The sequence below is a fragment of the Etheostoma spectabile genome, chromosome 16 (assembly GCF_008692095.1).
Source record: "Etheostoma spectabile isolate EspeVRDwgs_2016 chromosome 16, UIUC_Espe_1.0, whole genome shotgun sequence".
Lineage (NCBI taxonomy): Eukaryota > Metazoa > Chordata > Actinopteri > Perciformes > Percidae > Etheostoma > Etheostoma spectabile.
The window spans coordinates 22,319,492-22,327,668 of NC_045748.1; the positions used below are offsets into that span (position 1 = coordinate 22,319,492).

At 45.4% G+C, this 8,177-nt stretch overlaps 1 pseudogene; it reads left to right on the forward strand.

The window, feature by feature from the left end:
- Positions 1-54: 54 nt before the first annotated feature.
- Positions 55-8,177, forward strand: part of LOC116704739 (growth arrest and DNA damage-inducible protein GADD45 gamma-like) — an 8,439-nt pseudogene continuing 316 nt past the window's right edge.

Consider the following 8,177-nt stretch of genomic DNA (forward strand, 5'->3'; position numbering starts at 1 on the left):
GGGGGGGGAGTGTTGCAAGCCTGTTGTAGCCATTGTGCTTCCAAAACGGCCAATCAGAGAGTGAGCGTGTGCCGGCTCTGCGGTATAAAAAGCTGGCAGCCCCTGGGATGCAGCACAAAACACTCCTCTCTGGACTTTTTTGGACCACATCAGCTGAAGAGTGTCTCAAACGTCGCCATGCAGTCTCCTGGGAAATCTCTGAAGGAAGCTGTGGTCTGTGCTCAGAGCGAGGACCGGCTCACCGTTGGCGTCTACGAGAGCGCCAAGATCATGACTGAGTGAGTAAGATCAACAGGAATTCAACGGATGTCTAGATGGAATTTTCCTTCCTTGTCATCGCATTTGCAAACAATTGGATTCAGGTGCATTACCAAAAAAAAACCTCTGTGCTAACCTGTGCACCCTCTGTGAATGATAGAGTGGGGTCTAGACCTACTGTCCTGAGGTAACTCCTGTTGGGATTTGACACTATGAATCCAATTGAATTGACTTGAATTATATTTGAAAATACACATAAAACAATTGTCACCATAAAAAGGTAAAAAGGGTAAACAAGTTTTGTGCATTGCACCATAAGTACTGACATAGGACCATAAAATAGGTCCTATTTTGTGATAATATAGGATTATGAAATAAAATTTGTCTTTTGTCTCCACAGTGACCCGGACAGTGTGTCTTTCTGCGTCCTGGCCATGGACGAGGAGGAGAGGAAAGGGGAAAGGGGAAGAGGGGCAAAGGGGAAGACACGCAAGGGGAAAAAGGGAAAAAACGAAGAAAACAAGAACAGAGAAGGAACACACAAAGAAAAAGAAGAAAGGGCATCAGAGAGGAGGAGGGGAAGGGAAAAAAAAAAGAAAAAAGACAAAAAAGAGGGGGAGAACGCAAGCAGAAAGAGGACAGAGGAGCGGAAAGACGACGGAAAAAAGGGGAAGGGAGAAGGGGAGCAGATCGGAAAGGAAGAAGCGAAAAGAAGGGAAGAAGAGCAAGGAAGCAAAGAGGAAGAAAAAAGAGGGGACAGAAAAGAAAAGGGGGGAAACCACAAGGAAAAGAACAGGAAGAAGACAAGCAACGAAAAGACAGGAGAGGGGGGGAAAGAAGGAGGAGGGGAAAAAAGAGGGAAAAAAAAAGAAAAAGAACAACGGGAAAGGGGAAGGAAAGGAAGGGGGGGGGGAAAAGACGAGAAAGGGAGCGAAAGGCGAAAAGGAAAGGGGGAAAAGAAGAAATAAGAGAGAGAGGGAAAAGAGCGTACAAGGAAAGCGGGGAGAACGAAGAGGGAGGAAGCGGGAGGCAAGGAGGGAGGGAGCAAAAAAAAAAAGGGGAAGAAAACGAGAGGGGGAAGGGGAAGCAAAACGAGGGGGAAGGGAGGGAAAAAAAAAGCGGGGAAAGGAAAAAAGCAGGAACAGAGAAAAGGGAAAGGAAAAAAAAAGCAAACCAGAGAAAAAAAGAAAAAAGGAGAAGAAGAGAAGGGACGGGGGACCAAGAAAGGAAGGGGGGGGGGGGGGGGGGGGGAGAAACAAGAGGAGAGGGAAAAGGACCGAAAAAAGAAAAGGGCAAAGAAGAGGGGGAAAGAGGAGAGGGGGAGGCGAACAGGGAGCGACCGAGGCGGGGGGACACGTCAAAGCGGAGGGAAGGAAGGAGGGGGGATAAAGGAAAGACAAAGAGGGGGAGACAAGCGGGAGGGACAAGGACGGAAGGGGCCCGAAACGCAAGAAAGAGGACAAGAAACAAGAGGAAGAGGGGAAAAAAGAAAAGCGGGAACGAAGGAACGGAGGAAAGGGACGGGGGAAAAGAAAGAAAGAAGTAATCAAGGAGGGGAGGAAAGAGAAGCAGGGGGAAAAACAAAACCGAAAGAGAAGGAAACGAGAGGAGAGGAATAAGAACCAAAAAGAGGGAGGGGCAGAGAGGAAAAAGACAACAAGCGGGGGGGAGAAAGAAGGGAGCAAAAACGACACTCAGAAGAAGGAAGAAAAAAAAAAAAACTGATGGGAAAGGGACAAGAAGGCAGGGAACAAGGGGGAAGGGAGAAAAAGGAGAGGGAAGCAAGAAAAAGAACAGAAGGAAGAAGGGGGAGAACGACCGGGAAGAGAAAGGCAAGAGGGCAGAGGGAAAAGGGAGAAGAAAAGAGGGGGGAGAGGCGGGAAAAAAAGAAGGGTAATGGCAAACGGCGAAGGACAAGGGAGAAAAAAGAGCGGAACGGAGGGGAAAGGGAGAAAAAAAAGGAGAGAGGAGAAGAGGAAAGAAGGGGGAGAAAAAGCGGGGGGCGGAGAGAGACAGGGGCGAAGAAAAAAACCAGGAAAGAGAGGAGGGAGAAAGAAAAAAAAGGGGGAAGGGGAAGAGGAGGAAAGGTCGGGGGGGGGGAAAAAGAGGAAAAGGAGGGAACAGGCAGAAGAGGCGAAAGGAGGAGGGGGGGGAGAATCAGAAAAGAAAGCAAGAACAAAACGGAGCCAAAGGGGAGAAGAGCAAAAAAAAAAAGGGAAAAAAAAAAACGAAGAAAAGGGGGGGGGGAAAAAAAGGGAGGCGGAAGGGAACAAAAGGCTCCAAAGGGGGGGGGGGGGGGGAGGGAGAAGAGGAAAGGTAAGCAACGGGACGACGAGGGAAGAGGACAGGGGGGGGCAAAGGGGGAGGCTCGAGGGGAGAAACGGGGAGGAAAAAGAAAAAAAAGAAAACAAGGGGGGGAGGCGGCCGGGGGGAAAGGGGAGAAAGAGGGAAAACAGGAGGGGGAAAGGAGACGCAGAAACGAGAGAAAAGGCAACGCAGGAAGAAGGAGAAGAAAAAGGAGGAAACAAAAAAAAAGAACGGCGAAACGGGGGGAGAGGGGGAGTCACGGGGGGCAAGGACGGAAAAAAGGGCAGCAGGGAAAAAAAAGGGGAAGGGAAGGAGGGGGAGAAAGGAAAGGAGAGAGGAGGAGAAGAACAACAAAAACCAAAAGAAAAACCCCAAAAGGGCCAAAAATAGGAAGGAAGAGAGAGGGACACGAGAGCGGAGAAAGACAAGGGAAGGGGAAGGGAGGAGAAAGAACAGCAGGGGGAAAAACGGGGGGGGGAGAAAACGGGGGGGGGGAAAGAGGGAACGAAAGGAAAAAAAGAACCGCTGGAGAGAGCGAGGCGAGGGAAGGAGAAAGGGGGGGGAAGGAAAAAGAGAAGCCAGACCCGCCCTACTCTTTTCTCCTCTCTCTCTTCCTCCTTTCTCCTCTCCCTTCTTTCTTTCTCCTTCCCCCTTTCCCTTTTTCTCTCTTCTCTCCTACTTTTCCTCCTCTTTCCTTTTCTCTCTCTTCTTTCCTCTTTCTTCCTCCTCTCTCCTTTTTTTTCTCTTCTCTTTCTCCTTCCCTCTCCTCCCTTTCTTCTCTCTCTCTTCTTCTCCCTCTTTCTCCTTCTTTTCTTTCTCCTCTCCTTCCTCTCTCTCCTCTTTTTCTCTTCTCCCTTTTTCCCTTTCTTCTTTTCCCTTCTTCCCTCTTCCTTCCCTCTAGGGGCTCCCCGCGGGACATTCTATGGGAGATTGCACAAAGTCGTTCAATTCTTTTCCAATTCATGGGGTATTGGAAGCACTCCTTGAAAGGCATTGGAAACAACAAAAGTGAATCGAGGTGACAAAAAGTGTCAGAGTGCTTGAAAAAAACCGGGGGGGGGGGGGGGGAACCAAAACAAGACGACAGAGACATCATACAAAGAACAAAAAAGTCAGAAAAAGCTTCACGCAACAAACAACAAACGGCAAAAACTAAAATGGACAAAGAAGTCAGGGAAGGGGCAAAAAAGACAAAAAGTTGTCGAAACGAGATCAAAACGTTGGGGATAAACAGGTTTTCACATTGACCAGAATGACATAAGCTTCAACAGGGAGACAACACAAGGTTAAGAGGACGAGAAGAGAGAGCGGAGAGAGAGAGAGTGTGGGTCCCAGTGGGGCGTGGGGGCTGCAGCAGCTGTTTGACTCCACCCCAGTTTGCAGTGAGTAACATGCGGGTCAGATGACTTTAGAGTTTGAATCCAAGACAAGAGCTTCTCAAAGCTTCTCAATCAACAAACGAGAGAAAAGAAAGAAAAGAATGAGCGTGTGCCGGGAGCAAGAGATCACCTTCATTAAGCTGTGCAGCTTCCACCCAATGGGAGCAGCGTCACGACACGAAGCTCCAACTTGTGCAACGGAGTCCGGTGAAACCTTTCACATGCTCCGTTTTTCAACAAAACAGACAATTTTCTCTTTTAGTCTTCCTATTTCATCACGTGTTTTCCTTAACCCATCATGTGTCCTCTGGTCAAATTGACCCGTTTTCCTATTCGATTTCTTTACAATTCCCCAATAACACGATTGATTCCCACACAACGCTCTTTGGCAAGTACAAACTCTACTTTCATTCATTTTGGGGCGTCTTATTCAATTTTATAGCATTTGGAGAGAAACTTGAGTGTTTTGAAATAGTATTGAGTAAGTTGACATATTCCAGGCTGTGATTATCCATCAACTCCATTCCTTTAATTTTAGTGGAAAAATTCCTAATTTCTGCTTTTCTAACTCAACATTAGGTCAATTTCCTAAAAATGAGATTAATGGACCATAATTTCAAAATATCTGTAAAACCAAAGTCAATAAGTTATGTTACGTCAAAAAAAGTGCAAACAAAATCATAAGAAAAGCTAAAAACATTGATTAAAAAGCATCAGTGTGTTTCAGCAACACTGAAAAAGAAAACGATGAAAGAGAATATCAATAAAGCGCTAACTTTTAATCTTATTGTGACTCAACAGATTTATATGAATGTGTACTTAAAGTAAATCAAATGTGTATCCACACCACTTGAGTTTACAACAATATTTACATAATTGCAATTGAAAAAGTTGACTTTCAATTTTGACGGGAAGACACACAGGGTTAAAAAAGTGTTACAATCTCCCCAACTCGTGTAGAATGTGACGCTCTTCCACAAGAAAACAAGGATCATTCCCTAATTTGATTTAATTTGGGAGTTTTATTTCATTTTATCATTTGAAGAAGAAAAACAAGACAGGAAAGACGGTTGAGCCTATATGTTCTCATCTCATCCAAACCGCTACTTATGATTGATAAATTAATGATATGATAATTAATATGACATTTTTGAAAAGTATGAATCAGCGAGTGCCAAAAGTCTGCGCTGAGTCACTGTGATCAGATGTAGCGTCTACACTGATACAACTTTTGTCTCTCTCTGTAGCCGCCGAGCGAAGCTTAGCGCCGGTAAACGTCTTCAGGGTGACTAGGGATTACTTCCTGTTGCCAAGTACCATGCTGTCATCTCATTGGTGCGCTTTTGAAAGGGCAGCGGCAGCTAGGTCAAGTAACACGTATTAGAACTTTGAGCGCAGTGCACGGTGGAAAATCCGCATGTGCGGCGACGCCAGGAGTAGCACAGCGCACCGCTCTCCCCGGAGATCCATGGCGGCTTTAGTTGCTGCAGGATTCTGGGATATGTATGCTCCTCTGTGTTGACTGTGAGCGCGGATTAGCATAATGCTCAGATTGTGTGGCATGTGTGCAGGGTTGCAGCACAAAATCCTGGGCCCTGTAGAAAGGTATTTTCTATGGGCCCCTCCCCTAGCATCTTTTTGGGCCCTCCTCACATGGGGCCCTGGGTACTCGGTCCCCTTTTTGCCCCCAGTCCGCCGCCTTCAGTCTTAGGTCATAAAATCAACCTTTTGGCCCTCTGAGACCGGAGAGACTCGCCCACGAGCAAAAACAGAACCTCTGATTAGGTTTCATCATTTTATGTACTCCCATAAAGATAACAAACTCACCGAATGTTGCTGCTAAAAGCTAACAAGTTAGCATTAAGAGGTGTCTTCCGGGTCTTTCCAGCCTCTACAGGTGATTTTTCTATCCAGCCTGAAACTTGCAGCCTTTTCGGGGTCGTTGAGCATGAAATCCAAACCTTTGCATCCAAGATATATCCACTTTATGTCCAATAATTCATCACGTTTTGTCTTCTTAATGCCGCTAGCTCCCGGCTCTGTCCCGCTCTCTGTGTGTTTAGTGAAGTGAACCCAATAGTATGCCTACAATATGGGAGACACGTCATCCAAAGAGTATGGAGGCTGAAATAGGACAATCACTCCAGTCAAACTGTCTACAATGCAATCAAAGAGGCTATAGTGCACAAGATGGATATCTACCATTTTATAGAGGAAAATGACCTCACTGGTTTAGATTTGGCATTTTATTTATATAATATTTTGGGCCTTTTTTAAGAAATGTAAATAGTATGTGCTTTATATGAGTTATGTTTATATTATGTTTATTTTTGCATATAGGAGAACTGTTTTAGACAACACAAATGCTTGTGTAGCATTGCTGTGTGTAATATCAATAAATTGTCATTATTATAATGATTATTGGTATGAGTTAAAGTAATGTGCAAAGCGTCTGGACTTTCTTTGAAAAAAATGTATTTATTTTGTCAATTGTATAAGTTATGATGATGTCCGACATATGAGAAGTGTTTTAGAGATTAAAATGGCTTAGGTTTTACTTATTTGTCTGTGATATCAAACATATCTGGAAGATTTCATGTTTCCGTCTTTTTATTTATTTGTGCTTTAAGGCCCTACAACATTTTAACATGCAAGTGTCACTGCAACCCAAATATTCCATAACCCAGTTTGCCCTAAAAACATGATGTTTCTATCTTGACTGTAGACAACAGGGTTGATGTTTTACAGCTTTTTATAAAATAATCCAACAGACATAAACTGTAAAAGGCCTCATCAGGGCTGCAGACTGCTTGCGCAGCGTTGGTCAAGATGTTAACACACAGGAAACTTTGAAAACTCCCCAAAAGGGCTCCGAAAACATCAAACTTTGGATGAAAAAGTCAGAAGGCAATATTGAATTCAACCATTTTTATTTATTGGCTTTCATGTCCAACAAACTCCAATATCCAGCGACATATTATTTCATTTAACATAGCAAAGCGGAAGTGAAACTCTCAGAAAATACTACAGTACTCCTATAAAATTACTACATTTCGTTCATTTTTCGTCATATTTTTTCCTGTTTCAGATTCACAACCCTTTTCACACACACAAGTATTTTCAGTTTAAACACTTTTTTTGTTTTTTTTTTCAGTGTTACTCTTCTACTGAAACCTTTAGAGAAGAAACTTTTGTTATCCATGTTTGTTTTTTTAAATTTTTAGAATAATATTTGTCTGTTCAATTTCTAAAGTGAAACCTTTAGAGAGAAACATTTTTAGCATATTTGTTTTTTTTTACTTTTAAGAGTAATTGTCATTGTTAAATTTCAAGTGAACCTTTAGAGCATTAAGACAATTCTGGAAAGTGGGAAACATTCCGCTGATTGCAAACTGTTGGCGTGTTGCTCAGCGATAAGGGGCGTCGTTAAAAAAGTCCCTTTTTTAAGAGCGCCTCTGTCTCAGCACCGCTTCTTCTCCTGCTGCGCGTGCTCGGGTGCGACGTTTGCTCTGCGGAAAAAACCCACAGGCGCACAACTCGCATCTCCTTCCTCTCCAAACCTCATCCGCACAAGATGAGGTCGATGCGTCGCTCTCGTGGCATACCTGGCTCTCATTCACATGAAGAATGAGAGTCATCTTGGCATGGAAGGGACACGAGGCGACGGTTCACGGGGCCCCCCCGGGGCCGGCGCCGTGCTGCCTGGACGGAATCCTCCTCAGGAGTGTCCAGGGATGGGCAGAAACAGCTCGTCCTGTTCACCAGAATGAGTAGTTCCAGATAGAACTTTACAGCATCTAGCGAAGAGGGGAGCCGAGGCCCGGATCAACGCTCGGGGAGGCTGTCTCAGGAACCCAGTCGCTCAACGCCGGCTCTCCTCACAGAACAGGTGCAGCTTCTCCAGAGCGGGGTCCTCCCAAGACCCGTAGCTGGTTCTGTACACCACAGGGGGAGGAAAGAGGCCTTGGTCACACACAGTTTCGTCAGAAAGCACACATAGAAACCCCCCTCTGATAGGATTCAGGTCCCGGGACGTTGTTATCCGAGCTCTACGTACCTGATGAGGACGCAGTGGGAATCTTCCAGCGGCCCCGCCTTGTCTCGCAACGAGCTCGCCAAACGCGCATGTCGCTCACGCGGACGATGCTGATGTCGTTGTCGAAGCAGAAGGACTGGATGAGGGTGAGTGGATCTGCAGAGCATGTCACACCGGAACTCCTCGTCCGATTGCAT